This window comes from Rattus norvegicus, chromosome X (assembly GCF_021556685.1).
Source record: "Rattus norvegicus strain SHRSP/BbbUtx chromosome X, alternate assembly SHRSP_T2T, whole genome shotgun sequence".
Taxonomy (NCBI): domain Eukaryota; kingdom Metazoa; phylum Chordata; class Mammalia; order Rodentia; family Muridae; genus Rattus; species Rattus norvegicus.
In genome coordinates, this window is record NC_141554.1 from 148,778,961 (window position 1) to 148,800,221 (window position 21,261).

At 38.2% G+C, this 21,261-nt stretch overlaps 1 protein-coding gene and 1 pseudogene across 18 annotated transcripts in view; one reads left to right on the top strand and one right to left on the bottom strand.

The window, feature by feature from the left end:
- The window catches only part of Tpm3-ps1 (tropomyosin 3, pseudogene 1), an 86,733-nt pseudogene extending 79,812 nt beyond the window's left edge, over nucleotides 1-6,921 (bottom strand).
- Ldoc1 (LDOC1, regulator of NFKB signaling) overlaps nucleotides 1-21,261 on the top strand; it is a 272,724-nt gene that overhangs the window by 169,510 nt on the left and 81,953 nt on the right. For all 18 annotated transcript variants that reach the window (XM_087600490.1, XM_087600491.1, XM_087600480.1 and 15 more), the window contains one exon: nucleotides 10,139-10,227. The gene's annotated coding sequence lies outside the window, so the exon portion shown is untranslated. The remainder of the gene's footprint in view (nucleotides 1-10,138; nucleotides 10,228-21,261) is intronic.

A 21,261-nucleotide genomic window follows, 5' to 3' on the forward strand; every position in this document is an offset into this window, starting at 1 on the left:
TAGATATAGAGATAGATAGATAGATAGATAGATAGATAGATAGATAGATAGAATGGTTAGAAGATAGACTGTTGATAGATGGAAGATACACAACATGGATAGAAGATAGATGAAAGAGAGATGGTAAACACAGGAGAGTTAGAAAATTGATGATAGATCAAAGATAGAGTATAGCTAGAACATAGAAGATTGATTAATAAAAGATAGTTATGGATATACAGAAAAATGTGACGGATGGATGGATGGATGGAGAGAGAGAGAGAGAGAGTGAGAGAGAGAGATGGTAGATGGATAGATAGGAAATAGACAAAGGACAGCTAGAAGTCTATAACCTGTCTATTATATATCCTATATCCTCTCGCTATCCTATAATCTATCTTCCATCTATCATCCATCATCAAGCTATCCTGTATTCATTCTCATATTTTTCATTTACTGTATAGGTATCCGGTATTTTCCACATATCATTTATCCTCAAGTGCCCTCTGTGTCTATTTTCTTGTTATTATGTTTCACCTGTCTGTCCTCTAGCTTCTAGCTATAGTTTATTTACCTTCCATTTATTTTTAACTTATCTTCTAGCTATAATATGCATCTCCCATCCATCTGCCTTGTATCCTCTAATCATGCTGTGTTTATCTTCAATCTGTCTATAATCTACACTCTAGAAATCTTAGGTCTATTTTAATCTATTTATTCTCTAGCTATTTGTTTTCTGTCTTCTATCTAAATATCAGATATTGTATATATTTTCTGTATCTGCCATTCATCTATTTATTATACATTCTTTTGTTTATCCTATATCTATCTTTTTATATAAAATATATCCAGTGTCTACTTTCCATCTACATGAAATCTATACTTTAGCTATCTTACATCTTTTTGTATAAATAACTTTTAACAATTCACTGTCTTTCTTCCATCTATTCATGCTCTATCTTTAAGATATCCTGGAACTATTTTCCATCTATCATTTATTCCCTAAATATGCTATGTATATATCCTATGTGTCTAGCATATACTATTAGATGACCCTATCTATCTATCTATCTATCTATCTATCTATCTATCTATCTATCTATCTATCCATTACCTATCTTTATCTACCTTTTATCTGTGTTTCATCTACCATCTGTACTCTAGCTATCTTGTGTCTACCTTCTATGACTTATTCTGTAGCTACCCTATGTCTCTCTTCCATTCCCCTATTATATATCCTTTAGCTATCCTGAATGAAACATCCAATAGTCATCCATCCTCTAGTCATCCTGTGCCTTCCACCTATTGTCTCCCACGTATCACTTATATAATACCTATCCTGTATCTTGCATCTATAAATCATCTATTAGATATCCACTCTGTGTCTAACTTCCTTGTATCTATCACATATCTTTTCGCTCTCCTATGTTTGCCTTCCATCTAAATGTACTCTATTCTTTGCTGCTCTGCATCAATTTGTATCTTCCTATTGTGTGTCCTTTCAGGCATTCTATGTCACCTATCCATCCATCTGTCCATCCGTCCCTCCGTCTGCCTGCCTGCCTGCCTGCCTGTCTGTCTGTCTGTCTGTCTGTCTACCTATCTATCTATCAATCAATCAATCTATCTATCTTTCTTCTGACTATTCTGGGACTATATGGCATTTGTCACCTATTTACTAGCCATTCTGTGTATATTTTCCTCCTAGCATTTACCCTCTAGTGATGTCTGTTTTTCCTTCCCTTTCTAACATTTATCTATTTTATCTCATTTAGTTAACTTTTTTCCTCTGCTTGTCACATTTACTCTACCTATTCCATTTGTTTTCCATCTATGAATCATCTATACTCTAGTTAGCCCATGTCTGCCTTCCATCTATGTATCATCTATCCTCCCGCTATCCTGTGTCTGTGGTAATCCATGAATTATTATTCTCTAGCTAACTTTTATCTCTGTTATCTATCTTTTATCCTGTAATTATATTGTATCTGTATTACATCTATCGTTTATCCTTCCTCTAGCTGGACTTCTCTGTCTACTATCCATGTATAATTTACGACTTAATTACCTTTTATCTCTCTGCCATCTATCTATTATCTGACTTTTAGAAATCCTGTATCTGTCTTTCATATAACTATTCTCGTTCTTTTACCTAGCCCATGTTTATCTCCCAACTATGTTCTCTGTCCTCTACTATTTTCTCTCTACCACCCATGAATCACTTATCCTGTATATTCCCTTATTTTATTTATCTCCATCTCTAATCTATCTTATAGTTATTGTGTTGGTATCTTCTAACTAATTATCTTTCATTTATCCCTTGTCTGTCTTTCATTAAGCTATTTTCTATACTCTAGCTATCCTTTATCTGTCTTCCATCCATCCTGTATCCTGTAGTTAGTTACCTTATGCCTCTTTTCCATCTATTTATCATCTGTCCTTTTCTATCTTTGCTTATTTTCCATCTACATGTCTTCTATATTCTACCTTTTCCATCATCTTCTATTTTTCATCCTCTAACTATTCTTAATCTACTATATTTTATCTTCAAGTATTTATCTCATATCCATCATCAGTTCTGTAACTAATTCATGTCAGTTTTCATATATCATTCATCTTCTGCCTGACCCTTCTGAATGTTGGGAATACAAGTGTAAACTTGTAACTTTAAAGTATATGATTTTCAATGTTTATTCCATAATGCATTCATATTTATTATATACAAACATGTTTGTCTATTTAAGCATTTAATGTAAATATAAAATTTATTTCACATTTATAAATATAAAATTATTTCACATTTATCTTTAAGGTATGATGTATGAGAGGCATGCTTTGAATAGCTTATAATTACGTAGACAATGAAGCAAAAAAATACTACATATAAGTTGGCTTGGATTGGATTTGGGAAACCTAAGTTTCAGATACTATGTTTGGGGTTGGCTAAAATGCCTTAGTTGATTAGATACTTGCCATGCAAACATGAGGGCCTGGGTGCAGATCCCCTAGCATTCACATAAGAAACTAGATTAGGTTTGTACCATAATCTCAGGGCCGAAGAGGCAGAGTGGGAGGATCTGTGAGGCTTACAGATAGCTTTGCCCAAAACTTGGTAAGAAATCCTAATACAAAAAAAAAAATAATGTATAACGTCATTAGGGGAAACATTAACCAAGAAGATATGCACACAGATGTGTATACAGACTCTCCACACAAAATCAAATATAAACAAATATACAATTACACAAATATACAAAGACACACAGAGAGAAAGAGAGGCGGGAAGGAGGAGAGACAGAAAGAGAGAGAGAAAGAAAAGTAATATTATAGCCTGTACAGGTTATATTTAGGTGCATGTAATGACAATTATTGAAAAGGGGGCACATAGATCTGCAGGAAGGGTTATATAGCAAGGTTTGGGGGAAGGAAAGGGAAGGGAAAAAGTACTATAGTTATACTATAATGTCAAAAATAAGAGAATATTTTCTTCTACAGTTTTGAAATGTCTATCATCTTATTAGTTGTATTCATTGTGCTATACCACAGCACACCAACACTTCATGCTAATTAACTTTGTCTTAGTACACGCTGCTTTCTTTTTCATCTCCTGCCTCTGGTAACACCATTCTGCTCTCAACTTCCACTGGATAATTTCACACATAAGTTAGATCATGTGGAAATTTTTCTTTTGTGCTTGGCTTACTTCTTTTCCCATAAGGATCTCACGTTGGCACCAAGATTAAGTTTCATTTCAAAAAATGTTTACAATTAAAATGTAGTGGTATCATTTGCCCTTTTATTTTGCTCCCTCTAATTCCTTCCATGTACCTCTCCTTGATCCCGCACAAAAGGGTTGTCTTTTTCTTTCTTATAACACACACACACACACACACACACACACACACACACACACACACACCCAACTATATAAATCTCTCTATATAAAGATATAAATGTTATATATAAACTTAACCTGCTCAGTCCATTTGGCGTTATTTCTTTGTATATGATTTCAGAGCTGTAATTAGGTGGCATGTCTCTAAGGAAGAATGTTTTTTACTGCTCACAGGATTCCTTAATTGCCTGAAGTTCTTTGTCTAGGGGTGGGGCTCCATAAGATTTTCCCCTCTAGGTCAGCATGTATATTGTGGTTGCAATTCTTCAGATTTTATTAGGGAGCCATAACTCACTATAAACCTTTACTTCTCTGAGACTTGTATTCAAACAGACAAACTTACATTTTCTAAATGAAGTTCCACACTAGTTGATGGTGTACAACATTTGGGAGCATTTAAGTTATTTCTGTGTCCTTACATCTGTGTCTTGGTGCTTAGAGTGGCTGAATATGGAAGTGAATTGATGAAATTCACTGTCAAATTAGGAAAATCTGCTGATGTGTACCAAATAATGGCCTTCCCCTAAGGAAAGACCAATGGCTAGTCATGAAGAGCCTGGGGAAAATGTACATAATCTGCAGACAGTGAAAAAAAAGACAAGACATAACCAAATCTTTCCCCAACTCAAAGCAAATTAGCTTCTGGATAGGTATCATGCTTACAAATAGTATATTATGTTTTATTTTCAACTATTAGTATCAAAATCTTCATATTTGGATAAGGATCTGCAAGTTCAGAACTGATAAGGAGAAAAAAACAGGGAAATCATAGTACTAATAGGGTTCAAGATTTCTTTTTAAAGAAACTTCCTTTTACATTAGAATGGTGTGAGCAACTTCTGGACTTTGGAGCTGCATTTGAAAGCTTGTGCATTTTAGTTCCTCACATTCTTGTAAGTGGCTCATGAAAGCAGTTGTGCTGCTCTCTTTGTGTGTGTGTGTGTGTGTGTGTGTGTGTGTATGTGTGTGTATGTGTGTGTGTATATGTATATATGTGTGTATGTATATATATGTGTGTATATGTATGTATATGCATATATACATGTATATGTACGTGTATATGTAAACATATATATGTAGCTTGCTTGAGGAGGTAACTGATCATCTTCCTAACTGCATTGTTGTATTTCTGATATTTGAGTTCTTTATATATTTTGGATATTCTTTTTCTATAGGATGTGTAGTTGTTAAAATTGTTTCCATTTTGGGGGAGAGGTTGGGAACTTATAGTTGTTTTTATATTACTAGAATTTATAAGTCAATTAAATTGCTTATATGATCCTGTTTTCATATCCCTTCTGTTAGTCTGTGTGTTTTTGTTGGAGTATTGAGAACATCGATATTGATATTGATGAACAGTCTTTTTTGATTTCTGTTATTTTGTTGTTGATGTTGCTGTTGTTTGTGTTGTTGTTGTTGGTGGTGACAGCAGCTGTGGTGGTGGTGGTGGTGGTGGTGGTGGTGGTGGTGGTGGTGGTGTGTGTGTGTGTGTGTGTGTGTGTGTGTGTGTTTCCTGTCTCTTGAATTGGTTATCTTGGATTATTTGGTCCTTGTGTTTTCTTGGGTGTGCTTAATTTTCTTTGGTTGGAGTTTTCCTTCTCATTCCTTCGAGTGCTAGATTTGTGGACAAATATTGCGTATATTTAGTTTTATCATGGAATGTCTTATTTTTCTCCATTTATTGTGATTGAAAGTTTTTGCTAGGTATATTAGTTTGGGCTGGCATCTGTGGTCTTTCAGGGTTTGTAGACTGTCCAGGCAATTCTGACTTTTAGATTCTCCACTGTGAAGTCACCTGTAATTCTACTAGGTCTGCTTTTCCATGTTCTTTTTTTCCCCCTCCTTTCATTTTTTGTTCTTTACATTTTATGCATTGTTTACTATGTGCTGAGGGGAATTTCTTTTCTTGTTTAGTCTATGTGGTTTTCTGTATGCTTCTTTTACCTTAATAGTTATATCTATATTTTTAGGTTAGGAAATTTTTTTCCTTTGAATTTATTGAAAATATGTTCTGTGCCTGTGACCTGGGTTTCTTCTATTTTTTTCTATCCCTATTTTTTGTAGATTTGGTCTTTTCATAGTTTTCCAGATTTCATGGATGTTTTGTACCAGATCTTCTTTTAAGATTTAACATTTTATTTGACATGGATATTCTTACTTCTCTTGTGTCTTCAACGCCTGTTACTCTCTCTTTCCTCTCTTGCATTCTGTAGGTAAAGCTTGACTGTTTACATTTCTAAAATTTTCATTTCCAGATTTCCTGGTTCTATCATATTCATAAAGGCTATTTTGTGGTTGTTTCGTTGTGATTTAGTTAAATTGATTTCTCAGGGCCTGCTGTGGTAGAGTTGCTGGGCTCTAGTGGAGACATATTGCCCTGGTTGTTTTGATCAAATTTTTATGCCAGTATCTAGGCATCAGGGTTTTGGATGGCATTGTTGGTATGTTTGTAGTAGATTTGCAAGTATTTTATTGAGGATTTTGATTTTTTTTACTCTAGTTTTCATTTCTCTTTTATTAATTATTGAAGGATATTTGATCATATTCTGAACCCTGAGATTGTATTATTTACTGAATGACTTGTTTCTAGTTGTGGTGTAGCTCGGCCCTTAATACATACCATTAATCCCTCTGGCTGGAACATAGACATACCCTTAGTACACACCTTTAATACCTAACAATGAAGGTAAAGTTAGTTTACAAAAGGGAGCAGCCATGTTTGAAAGTGTTCTCTAAATGAATGGCAGACAAAGTGACAAATCAGAGAAAGGTGTGACAGAATAGGATCTGCCTAACTCTTATGAGAAGAGAGAGGAAAGAGAAGCCACTTGAGAACAATCCATTCATCTGCTTCCACGTTAACAATATCTGCCTCGGGAGCCAGGCACACAGAAGAAGGAGTAGTCATTGGTCCCATCTTGGCACACAGCCTCTGTGGCAAGAGAAGGAAGCACACTCACTGTGATCTGTCTCATAAGAACGTCCATCATATCTAGCAGGGCGGACACAGACAGGATGCTCAGGGACTTTATGGCACATTCCTCCATATTGGCAGAAATTCCCTCTCTAGGAATTAGTAATAGTTTCACAGATCAATCTACTGTACCCAGGAGGACATTAGCACAGGAAGCCTCTTTCTCCTGGGGTGTTCATACAAGTGGCAATTCCTTGCCAGGAACTGAAGAATCAGCAAGGGTCTTTTAGATCTTTACATTCTTTGTCCAAATTATTGGTTATGTCCAAGCAACACATTTTTTTTGTAGTAAATCCTTAGGTGTAGAATTGTTTTAGCAAAATTTTAAGAGACACATGATATTGTGTTTATTGCAAAATGAATCCTGGCACCTCATGATGACTAGGAATATCTTTTCCCATTGAGGCTAATCAGGACACCCCAGTTAGGGAAGCAGGATCCACAGGCAGGTAATAGTCAGGGTAAGCCCCTACCCCCACTCCAGTTGTAGGGGGACCCGCATGAAGACCAAGCTTCACATCTGCTACATATGTGCATGGGCCTAAGTGTAGCCCTTGTCTGCCCTTTAGTTGGTAGTTCATTCCCTGTGAGCTACCAAAGGTCCAGGTTCGTTGACTCTGTTGGTCTTCCTGTGGAGTTCCTATCCCCTCCAGGTTCCTCATTCCTTGCCCCAACTCTTCTACAAGACTCCCTGAGCTCTATCTGTTTGGCTGTGTTTGGCAATCTGTTTCAATCAGCTGGTAGGTAGAACCTCTCAGAAGACAGTTATGCAAGGCTCCTGTTAGCAAGCATAAGACAGTATCACTAATAGTGTCAGGGATTGGTTCTGGCCCAGGGGATGGAGCTCAATTTGGGCCAGTCATTGGTTGACTATTCCTTCAGTTTCTGAGACTTCTTTTACCCTGCACTTCTTGTAGACAGGACACATTTTGGATTGAAGGGTCTGTGGATAGGTTGGTGTATTTTTCCTTGCATTGGAAGTCTTGCATGGCTACAGGAGGTGGCCACTTCAGGCTGTATATCACCTGCTAGGAGTCTCAGCTAGCCTCATAACCTCCCTGAAGGCTCCCACAACCCAGGTCTCTGGTGTATCCTAGAGATGCTCTTTCCCTGCTTCCCCTACCCTCCTGATCTGTTCACTCTCTTGACCCTCTCTCCTTGGCCCTATCTACATTTGTTTCCACCCATGTTCCATTCCCTATCTCTTCTCCCATCTCCTGTTCCCTTCCTTGTTGCTTTATGCCTCGATGAGCTAGGAGGATACATCTGTGTCTGTCCTCAAGTGTGTTCTCCTGTGAACTGAGTTGGAAATTGATGAATGTGGATCCTAGCTGTGTCTACATGGTGCCACATGTCAGGATGCTCTTGGAGCTTACTTCTGTGACCATGTACCTGGATTCTTTGGAGACCACTGGAAACTCAACTTTGATGAATGTGCCAGTCAGCCATATCTACACGGTCTATGTGTGGATAGAGAAAACAACAACCTCTGTGTCTAAATGGATAGTGGATTTCCAGGGACACACTGTGAGACTTTGGTGCCTCATTGTTGGTCAAAGCCTCGTCATAATAATGCAACATGTGAAGATACTCTTGACAGCTATATTTGTCACTGCTGGCCTGCGTACACAGGTTCCCTGTGTGAGACGAACATAAATGAATGCATTAGCAACCCCTGCCAATTTGGGTGAGGGGGATGTGCCGAACTGTTCTCAGAATATGTATAAGAACACATTGCTTGCCCTCCTTCCTCCTTCAAGTACCTTGGAGCTTCTGGATAGGTTTGTATCTGTCAGACTAGATTCACTGGACAGAAGCCTAGCCTCTGAGAGGCTCTACCAAACCAACAGATGACTAAAACAGATGTAGAGACCCAATCTAAACATTAGATGGAGCTTGGGAAGTCTTGTGAAAGAATTAGGGGAAGGTTTAAGGACTCTACCAGAAGGCCAATAGTGTCAACTTAGTTGGACACTTGGGGGCTCAGAGAAACTGAAACACCAACTAAAGGACATATAAGGGGGCCCTCTATCCTATGTATCCTCCAGATTTGTAGCAGATGTGCAGCTTGGTCTTCATGCGGGAACCTCAAAAATTGCAATTGGATGGGGGCATACCTGCCTTTGGATACTGCTCCCCTAACTGGGCTGCCTTGTCTGGCCTCAATGGGAGAGGATGTGCCTAGTCTTGCAGTGGCTTGAGGTGCCAGGGTGGGTTGGTACCTAGTGGAGAACACCTTCCTTCTCAAAGATGGAGGGGAAAGGTGGTGAGGAGAGGGACCATGTGTCTCCTGTACTGGGAAGAAAGGGGGATGAGCTGTGAGAGGGATGTGAAGTGAATGAATAGATAAATTAACAGAAAGGAAGAGAAAGAGGGAGGGAGGGAGGGAGGGAGGGAGAGAGAGAGAGGAAATAGAGAGAGAAACAGAGAGACAGAGAAACAGAGAAACAGAGAAACAGAGAGACAGAGAGACAGAAACATACAGAGAGAGACAGAGACAGAGCAGTGCAGAGAAGAAGCAGTTTTACTATTTTTTTTCACAGAGACAGTTTGAAGAGAGAACAAGCTGAACACAGGTGAAAAACAGAATGAACTAGAGAATAAAAAGGAGCCATGAGATTAGAGCAGGTTGCTAGAGTTAGTTGAGGCCAAACAGAACAGTTCAGAAAACTCTGAGAGAGGAAAGTCAGACTGAATCACTCAGATTGGAGAGGAGTTTAGGCAGAACTGTTGAGTTGATTCAGCCAGCCAGAGATCAGAAAGAACTAGAAAAGATGATCTTACTCAGAAGCAAGTCTCAGAGGATGAAAACATTCTAGGCCTAGATAAAATTGTATGGACATTAGAAACTTTGCAGACTAGGCTAAGGTAAGCAGACTGAGGCAGGAATTCTGCAAGATGACAATTATTACAAGAGAATAAAAATGTATTTATAATTAATTTAGTAAATTGGTCAAAAATCTCTCAAAATGTGTCCACAGTTTTCCTAAATTCAGTCCCACTGACCATTTTAATTAAGACTTATCTAAAATTATTGAATTGGAATTGTCTCAGATGACCCTTAGGAATTTGTACTTCAACATTATCAGGAGATTTTTTTTTTAATAAAATAAGCCTTACTTTGCCTTTGCAATGGTTTAAGCAGGTACTACAAATTTCACCTGTAGCAAATTGAATACTTGGATGAATGGACTGGTGATTTAGGAGGACTGAGGGAGTGGCTCTCTTATAAAACCAAGCTCTTGCTGTTATTTGCTATCTCAACTTCTGATATCCTTTTGTTGCTGTAGGAGTCTTCACAGAATACTTGTCAGGAAGAAGGATCTTTGTTATTTGCTGGTGACGCTTCCTAATCTTGAACTTTCCAAGCTTCATAACTGTGAGTCCAAACCAACTTCTTTTATTGACAAATTGCCTATTCTGTGATATGCAATAATAGCAACAATAAATGGACTGAGACATGGCTGAGTGTGATGGTTTATATATGCTCGGTCCAGTGAGTGGCACTATTAGAAGGTGTGGCCCTGCTGGAGTAAGTGTGGGCCTGTTAGAGTAGATATGTCACTGTGGGTGTGGCCTATTAAGACTCTCATCCTAGCTGCCTGGAAGTCAGTATGCTGCTAGCAGCTTTCAGATGAAGATGTAGAATTCGTAGCTCCTCCCACACCATGCCTGCCTGGATGTTGCCATGTTCCTACCTTGGTGAGAATGAACTGAACCTCTGAACCTGTAAGCCAGCCCCAATTAAATGCTGTCCTTATAAGAGTTGCCTTGGTTATGGTGTCTCTTCACAGCAGTAAAACCCTAACTAAGACATCGAGTAAAGAAATGAAGTATATTACTTTTAATCTAGTCATTTTTTCTCTCAAAACTGTAGAACCATGGAACATATTAGCTGTGGATGTATTGAATCTACATTCAGAATTACAGAAACACATTTTTGTTTACCATATTCTTTTTCAAAATCTTCCATTGTCATATACAAAACTCATTTTATTCAAGGAGGTTTCCTAGTCTGACTAGTAATTATCTTTTGCTGACACAACAGACAAAAAAGGTGAGACATATAATAACTCATTTGGATGCTTAATCTTCATCTCTAATCATCATATTGATTAGATTGTGAAACATTAGGAGGAAGATTTAGGAGATAGTATACTCCTTAATGTGTCTGAAAAGGTTTTCTTTTCTTTTTTTGTTTTTATTTATTTTTGAGAGAAAGAATTAAACTGCACTGAATATGGTTGGCAATACCCAATATGTTAGATGCCATGAAGGAAAAGGAAAGGAAATCTATAGAAAATAATCTTTCTATGTCTCTGTTTCTGGTATCTATTTTTATATCATGATGTACTGCTGTACTACAGACCTGGAAACATGTTACCAGTTACATGTTACCTGGGCTGAAACTAGGCCAAAATAATTCCTCCTTCCACTTATGATTCCAGTATCTGTCACTGTAACAAAAAGCTTACTGACATTAATCAAAACTAAATAAACAGGTGAATAAAGTTGTTATTATTCCATTAAAATGGGGCTTCCATCCTATACAAAAACACTATAGACCACTAATGAATGGTGAGAGTGGGAGAAATCGTCTTCCCTACTAATTTGTTATTCAATTCCAAATGGTCAGACATTAAAACATATATACATATAGATACTATTATCCAGACTGAACAGGTTTTGTGAGTGTGGGTGTGTATTATATATACATATACATATACATATACACACATATATATGAGCATTCATACATATACATATATATACATATATATGAGCATACATATATACATTTATATATAGTATGTGTATTTGTACCCATTCATATACATATGCAAAAACAACTAATAAAAAAGACTCATTGAATTTGAAAGAGAGGAGAAAAGAGGAGTATATGAGGGCTTTGGAGGAAGAAGAAGGAAGGAGAAATAAAGTAACTGTATTGCAATCTCAAAAATAAAACAGTAAAGTAACAACAAGAAACAAAGAAGACAACATTAATACTGGAATTGAGGAAGGGGTGGACATATGAGGAACTAGGCAGAGGGATGGGATATAATTAAAATATACTGTGTGAAATTATCAAGTGATTAAAATACTACATTAAAATGAATTGAATAAAGTTAGTGCTTCACAAAAATGATTCTAGCATCTAAATCCATGAGGAAAATGGAAAATAAGACACCAACAAAACAGACTTATGAAAGATAACAGACCATTTCTTAGTATAGCTAATATGCTAGAAAATCAGAGGAAACTTCTCTACTTCCCTTTCACTTAAGGTTCCAGCAGTAATTGATGATTAAAAATATGTCATAATTCTTTCTAAAATCCTTATGAAATGCTATGTTGAAGATGACATTTTAAAGTGCAGGACAGATTTAGCAGAGTAGTTAAGGAAACAGACTCACTCCAAGATTATTAGTCATGATTATCAGCACCAGACACTTTCATAATGAAAGCATTTAATAAATCAAAACATACTGATTTTTCAGTGAAGAAATTCAAGATTTGGGCATTCAAGATTTGGGCTGTGTAGAAGTAAGAGCTATAGAATTTCAATAGAGTTGGATTTTGATCTAATAACCAGACATCAGAAAGAGAGAGAGAGAGAGAGAGAGAGAGAGAGAGAGAGAGAGAGAGAGAGAGAGTGAGTTTGGTATGTCATTATTTCACTAAAATGGAATTATGTGCAAGTATTTTCACATATTTATATTTACTTTATTTTTTCATTTACTGATTTTTGATACACTAGCTATAACCATGTTATTATATACAAGGAGTAAAGAGAATTAGGGATAAATATGTATTATCACTTTTGGAAAAATAGGGACCCAACTGAGTTTTCATAGAAGAAATAAATGACCTCTTAGAGATTAATGTTAAATAGTCATCATTTGGAGATTAACAAGGTAACCACTAGAAAAATACATTACAGAAAGGCATTATAGATATAATACCCCTAGAGATCTAAATTTTACATATTCTTCTTTTTATTATTTATTTTTACATCTCTTTGCTGCCCCCAATCACCCTCACAGAGCTCCTCCCCCTATCCTCTCCCCTTCTTCTCTTAGAGGATGGGGCCATCTCTTTTTTTTCCCCCCTTTTTTCTTTATTAACTTGAGTATTTCTTATTTACATTTCGATTGTTATTCCCTTTCCTGGTTTAGAGACCAACATCCCCCTAGCCCCTCCCCCTCCCCTTCTATATGGGTGTTCCCCTACCCATCCTCCCCCCATTACCACCCTCCCCCCAACAATCACGTTCACTGGGGGTTCAGTCTTGGCAGGACCAAGGGCTTCCCCTTCCACTGGTGCTCTTACTAGGCTATTCATTGTTACCTATGAGGTCAGAGTCCAGGGTCAGTTCATGTATAGTCTTTAGGTAGTGGCTTAGTCCCTGGAAGCTCTGGTTGGTTGGCATTGTTGTTCATATGGGGTCTCAAGCCCCTTCAAGCTCTTCTAGTCCTTTCTCTGATTCCTTCAACGGGGGTCCCATTCTCAGTTCAGTGGTTTGCTGCTGGCATTCGCCTCTGTATTTGTTGTATTCTTGCTGTGTCTCTCAGGAGCGATCTACATCCGGCTCCTGTCTGCCTGCACTTCTTTGCTTCATCCATCTTGTCTAATTGGGTGGCTGTATAAGTATGGGCCACATGTGGGGCAGTCTCTGCATGGGTGTTCCTTCTGCCTCTGTTTTAATCTTTGCCTCTCTATTCCCTGCCAAGGGTATTCTTGTTCCTCTTTTAAAGAAGGAGTGAAGCATTCACATTTTGATCATCTGTCTTGAGTTTCATGTGTTCTGTGTATCTAGGGTAATTCAAGCATTTGGGCTAATAGGCACTTATCAATGAGTGCGTACCATGTGTGTTTTTCTGTGATTGGGTTACCTCACACAGGATGGGGCCATCTCTATTTATTCCCCCACCTTGGTACATCAAGTCTCTGCATGTTTAGGTATATCCTCTCCCACTGAGACCAGACAAGGCAGCCCTGTTGGGTAAGGGATTTCAGAGTCAAGCTATATCGTTAGGGACAGCCTCCCCTGCTACAGTTGTTGGGGGATCCACATCGAGAACACTGGGCTCCACAACTGCTACATATGTGTGGAGAGCCATGGTACAGCCCATATATGCTCTTTGGTTGGTGACTCAATACCAATGGCCTTGGTAGGGGCTGAATGACTCGGTTCTCACCCTTTGACCAGTGCCAACTGGGCATTGGCCTCCACAAAGGTTGATGACTGATGTGGGCATAAGATTTGTTTGTAGAAAACTGTACATATTTTCACATTCTTCCTTTGACGAATGACCTCCTTGTTAACCTTAATGACTCCATGATAATCAGGAACAGCAGGAGTCCAGAGGGAAAGGTATGACAAAAGTCTTAGCAAAACAATGGACGCTGGGACCTTCAGGACAGCCCATAAGGCTATGGAAAAGAACTCTGAAAACATGAGTTCAAAAATATACAATTTCGCAACTATGAAAAAAATAAAAGAATGGAATATGAATTATATGATGGCTTCCTGAATCTAAAGGAACAGAAGCAGCTATGCTATGAGCCAACTTCTCAGAAGATACTAAGGAAAGAGATAAAGAGATTTAGGGATTGATGATTCCCACATAGTTAAGTTTTTTGTTTTTGATTACAAGGCAGATAGATTCTTGAATTCTGGGTAGGCCTGGGACAGGCCCAGGTGTGGTAGAAATGATAATTTCAGCATAGGAGTCCCACTCGGCTAATTTATGATCTATAACTATCAGAAGCAAACAGATTTCTGACTTCTTTGACAATATTAAAAAAAAATGTGCTTGCTGTCTAAGACTCAAAGGGCTGGGTCATTGGACGCTGATTTGTAGTATAATAAAATGAAACCTATATTAAATGACTGCAGTGATATTTAAAATAAAGACTGACCTTGAGAGCTTGTTTGGAGGTTCTAGCAGGGGAGCACAGCTACTCCTATACCCTTGACTGAAGACTTCCTCTATTCCTGGAAGATCTTCCTCTTTGACCTAGCACATGTTCCGGAGGGACACACATGAAATGGTGAGGGAGGAAGGGGACACCCACCTGGCCTAGCCAGCCAGATCAACCGAATCAACCCTGTGATCAATGAGGTGAGAGATGTCACAGTCAGATCGCCTTCACCTCAGACTGAAGGAAAGGCCATCCAGAGACTGTTCCACCTGGGGATCCATCCCATATACTGACACCAAACCCAGACACTACTGTGGATGCCACGAAGTGCTTGCTGACAGGAACCTGATACAGCTGTCTCCTTAGAGGCTCTGCCAGAGCCTGCCAAATACAGAGGCAGATGCTCGAGCCAACCATTGGACTGAAAACGGGGTCCCCGATGAAGGAATTAGAGAAAGGACTGAAGGAGCTGAAGGGGTTTGCAACTAGATAGGAAGAACAGCATTATCAACCAACCAGACCTCCCAGAGCTCCCAGGTACTAAACCACCAACCAATGAATACACATGGAGGGGCCCATGTTTCCAGCCACATGTGTAGCAGAGGATGGCCTTGTTGGGCATCAATGGGAGGAGAGACCCTTGGTCTTGTGAGGTCTGGATGCTCCAGTGTAGGGGAAAGCCGGGGCGGGGGGGAGATGGGAGTGGGTAAGTGAGGGAACACCCTCATAGAAAAAGTCTAAGGGAGGATGGGATAGGGGGTTTCTGGAGGGGAAACTTGGAAAGAGATATTTGAAATGCAAATAAATAAAATATCAAATAAAAATTTATAATAAAAAAATAGACTGAGCTTATGATCTGCAAAAGAAGAGCTATCCTCAGAACTTTTTAGAATAGCAAGAAAGAACTTCTTGGAGAACTGTCTCAAACAGAAACTATATATAAAGAGAGCTGTCTTGAGGTCTCCAGAGAAAGCATATCAGAGAAAAGTAGTGGGAAAGCTGTCTTGAGCAGAACATGGGCCGTCAGCTTGGACTCACTATTTGACTTTGAGGCATATGTTTTTGCTGCTCCCAGATACTCCTCTCTGAACCCCTATTCAAGCCAAAGCTGGTTTTTGGCAGCTCAGTCTCTGAGAGCTCACAAGTGCATAGGTTAGTTAATTCTCTTGATCTTCCTGTGGGGTTCTTATCCCCTTCAGGGCTTTCAATCCTTCTCCACCTCTCCCACAAGAGTCCCTGACCTCTGTCCAATGTTTGACTGTGCATCTTTCCATCTGTCCGAGTCAGCTGCTGCTGGAGCCTTTCAGAAGACAGTACTGCCAGGCTCCTATCTGTAATAGGAGTATCATTAATATTGTCAGTAATTGGTGCTAGCCTATAGGATGTGTCTCAAGTTGGGCCAGATATTAGTTGACCTCAGCCTCTGCTCCATCTTTGTCATTGCATTTCTTGTAAACAGGATACATTTTGAGTCAAAAGTTTTGTGGTTGTGATGGTTTCTGTCCTTCCCACTGGGAGAGATTCCCACTCCGAGCCCTGTCTAGCTAGATGAGGGGGCCTCTTTAGGTTCCATATTCCCAGTCTTAGACATCTCAGTGAGGGTTAACAATGATTCCTGGGAGCCTCTCCCATCATGTTATTCAGTACTTTTAGTAATTAAAGTTAGGGCTTCACATACATAGGCAAGTACTTTACCATTGACCTACATCTCATTTCCAAGAAAGGTGATCCCTGATTTAGAATGTATGTTATCAATGTGATCCACTCTAAACAAAGTACAGTTTGCTTGGACCATACTTCCTATTATGATAATTATAAGCTATATGTTGCTACTGAACACTTATAATGTGGCACATGTAAAGTGAAGGAGTCATTGACAAGTAAAATATTAAAAATATTGAAACAAAATAATTTTATATTGGTTACATGCTAAAATAATAGCATTTAGTTGGTATAGGTACAAACTTATTAAACTAAATTGTGTCTATTTTTTTTTACTTTACAAATGTGACTGTTAGAATTATTTAAAGTATATATGTAGCTCACATTAAAATTTCACTTTACTATTTGGTCCAGGTAATGAAATTTGAACCATGAGTAAAAGGATGTGTGATTGTGGCCATAGTGAGTAGAGAGAAATATGAAGTCAAGGTAGGACAGGATTTTGAGATATTGGAAACTTGAGCATGTTCATGTTATTAATATTATAATAAAGTTATTTGAAGCTCTGAGTTTTCTTTAAGTATACCTTTTGATAACAATTTCAAAAGTTAGCATTTTTCATATAATTATTTGTCAATAGTATGTGCTTGATAATTTTGCTTCCTTTATCCAAAAGTTCTTTTTAAAAGGTCACATAGCACTTTTTAAAGTGACGTGATGTATTTCTGTTCTTTAAATTTACTCTTGCTTCATTTCTTGTAATTTTAAAATGTATTATGGGCTAGAGTTCATTGATTAAGAGCACTGACTGCTCTTCTGGAGGTCCTGAGTTCAATTGCCAGCAACCATATGGTGGCTCACAACCATTTGTAATGGGATTAGATGCCCTTTTCTGATATGTCTGAAAACAATGACAGTGTACTCACATACATGGAATAAATAAATAAGTAAATAAATAAATAAAATATAGATTTTAACATTTCGTTTACTTTTTTGGAATTCAGTGAATTCTGCTTTTGGTCTTTGTGCGTGTGATAATTGAAAATAGACAACAGATCTTATAAAACCATTTTCATATAAATGTAAAGTCATCTTTGAAGGTGTCTTTTAATCTTTCAGTTACTTTTAGTGATCTCATTATCATTCTTGTAGTTTCTAAGGATTATTGATTTTTGTTGCTTAAAAAACTCAGCCATGATCTTTCTGCCCGTGATGGTCTTTGTATTCCAAAAGTATCTTTTCTAAAATCTCAGATATTCATAACTGTTCAGTTTTATTATTTTACAACTGTTTATTAAAAACTCAAAATAAATGCACAAGGTAAATGTATAATCCCAGTCAATAAAAGACTCACTAGTGACTGGAAATTTTAGATCAAAGAGAATATTTTTTGTACTAGGAGGACAGAAAGGCATTTGGGTTAGCTAATAAAATAGAAGGAATTAAATTAAAAATGTTAATGGTCCAATAAAGAATGATAATCTTGAGCAGATGAACTTCAAAATCTTAATTATATCCTGGCTACCCAATATCCATTCTCAGTGGCTTGAAAAGTAGGTTTCACTTCTACCTTGTTAGCATTAAAATGAGAAAACTATGTGCTACTAATGTGAATCTCAATTGGGGTTAGAATGACAGATATTCTATTGCCTTTCCCCTTAAATAAATTTCTGGAAAGGAGTTGGAGATTTGAATACTGACACAAAGAAGTAAATGCTATCATGAAAGTTATTAAACAGTTAAGTTCAGCCCAAATTACTGAGACAACTTACCTCTGTTATTTTGTTTTTCTCATTATTGTATTTCTATTCTGACATTTGTGGAATTGGTTTTATGTATTATCAGTCTATTATAAATGCAGATGGCCCAATTTAGAATTATTATTACTGGAAGTTACCCACAAATTGGAATTCATTCTTGGTGTATTTAGTTTTGTTGGTAAGAAAAAAAAATTTAAAATGTACTTAAAAAGAATCTGAAGGACAATAATTCTTAGAGTTTAAAAGAAAAATCACAAGGCCAGTAAACCTCAGCAGCTGCCTGGAGGTGGGAGGTGGAGGTGAGAAGAGAAAAACTATGACACTTGTAAGCAGCCACATGGTAGGACCTGATGGAACCAGATAACTACAGAACAAAAGACTAAGAAAGCCCAGACAGTGTGGGAAAGCATGCTGAGAGTTTGCAGGTATTCAAAGGAAGGAGAGGTAAATAACAAGTAAGAAAAGGGAAATAAAGCTTTTCTGAGTAACTTAGAAAAACTGTTAAGCTTAACCTACCTTTATGACTACAGTTTCATGAGGGAATGGAGAGTATGTTGTCTCCTTAAAGGGAGACTTATCCCTCCCGTCTCTTTAGCATGACTTAAAATGACTCATCCTTTCTTGGCCAGGTGATTGTCTGACCAAACCAGAATGTTATCTCTCCATCTGGAGACACATTCCATTCTGTTAGCTAGGAAAAAACATATGTCTCCTTTACTCGAACGAACTTTAGGGCTACTCCAAAACTCCCATTCCTGAAGAGGTAACCCTAACATAATTTAGGAAATGGGCAAAACTTGCATTATGGATGTAAGTTATTCCCAGCAAGAAAATGTTGAGGTTCAGTTCCACAGCTATTCACTAGAAAGGACTAGTATTTGAACCAGAGTGTCTGCTCGTACCTCACATAGGCTCTCCAGTCTAAGGTGCTTTTTAAGAGTGGATATTAGCCCAAATGCTCGAATTATCCTAGGTGCACAGAACACATGAAACTCAAGAAGGATGACCAAAATGTGAATGCTTCACTCCTTCTTTAAAAGGGGAACAAGAATACCCTTGGGAGGGAATAGGGAGGCAAAGTTTAGAACAGACACAGAAGGAACGCCCATTCAGAGCCTGCCCCACATGTGGCCCATACATATACAGCCACCCAATTAGACAAGATGGATGAAGCAAAGAAGTGCAGGCTGACAGGAGCCGGATGTAGATCGCTCCTGAGAGACACAGCCAGAATACAGCAAATACAGAGGCGAATGCCAGCAGCAAACCACTGAACTGAGAACAGGACCCCCATTGAAGGAATCAGAGAAAGGACTGGAAGAGCTTGAAGGGGCTCAAGTCTCCTTATGAACAACAATGCCAAGCAACCAGAGCTTCCAGGGACTAAGCCACTACCTAAAGACTATACATGGACTGACCCTGGACTCTGACCTCATAGGTAGCAATGAATATCCTAGTAAGAGCACCAGTGGAAGGGGAAGCCTTGGGTCCTGCTAAGACTGAACCCCCAGTGAACTAGACTGTTGGGGGGAGGGGGACAATGGGGGGAGGATGGGGAGGGGAGCACCCATAAAGAAGCGAAGTGTTTGGGGGGATGTTGGCCTGGAAACCAGAAAAGGTAATAACAATTGAAATGTAAATAATAAATACCCAATTTAATAAAGATGGAGAAAAAAGGAGATAACTAAGCAGAGCTGTCTTCTGGCATTCCTGGCTGGACAACTAAGAGCATATTTAGAATTCTTTCTTTCCATGCTTCCTCCATGAGCTGCCTTCCCAGTCTCTATGTTGTATTTTCATCATTACTACGTTTCAAGACACCGCAGAGATCAGGGCTCTTGTCCTCTTACATTGCTAGCAGATCACAGTACTTTGACAGAGTACTGTGTGCAATGGTCTGTATGCTTCCCATGTCCTGAGCGCACCCAGTCAGTCCGTATTCCATTCATGCTTCCATCTTTGAAAGGCTTTTATGCACCATTTTACCAGAAAGCTACTCTTCAAATAACAGCACAAATCCTGTATTTAGATTTCACGGAAGGAATTATATAAGAATACCTAAAAATCAAAGTGTATCATAACAGAGACAAAGGGCCAGCATAAAATTTACTAGAATATGCCCCAATGATGTTGCAGCAATATTACAGATATAAATCCATATTCTTGTCTATATAAAGCTATAATCTCAGGGTCATGAATATTCCATATTAAAACAAATAATGATATTAAGTTAACAGTTGAAATACTTAGCCTTCATTTTAACTGGCAGCGAAGTCACGTCTATACATAATACTTATCAGTTTTTTGGTAAAACAATTTGCATGTAGTAAGTATAAAAATTAACTATGCTGATATTAAAACCAGATGTTATCCTAATTTAAAATAATTTACTTTTTTTCTTTTTTCATTTTTATTTCTCAATAAGGTTACTTAGGGTAAGTAAATTTGAAATGGCTGCCTAATTGTTTGTATTCATGGAAATGAGGACATTCGCAACTGCTGTGTCAGAAAATTCAGTTGTTGAATTTCCTTTCTTCTCTGTATCTTGAAATAGAGAAGACTTCACAAAATGAGGGTCCACCCTATTATATTTTTGGTTAATAGCATATGTACCCTAGTACGTATTACATTCATCACAGATATAAACCTATCATAACTGTCTTCTGAGAGGTTTTACCCAGCAGCCTATGGTGACTGATGCAGAGACTCATAGGCAAACATTATACGGAGCTCGGGGAGTCTTGTAGAAGAGTTGGTGGAAGGATCGAAGGGAATAAGAACTCCACAAGAAGACCAATATAGTCAACTTGGACACTTGGGGTCTCCCAGAAAATGAACCACCAACCAAAGAGCAAGGATGGCCTGGTCCTAGGCCCCTACATATATGTATTAGATGTGCAGCTTGGTCTTCATCCTCTAACAACTTGAGCTAAGACTGTCCCTAAATCTGTTGCCTGCCTATGCATTCCATTCCCGGAACTGAGCTGCCTTCTCTGGCCTCAGTGGGAGAGGATGTGCCTAGTCCAGTAGTGACTTGAGGCACCAGGGTGGGTTGATACCCA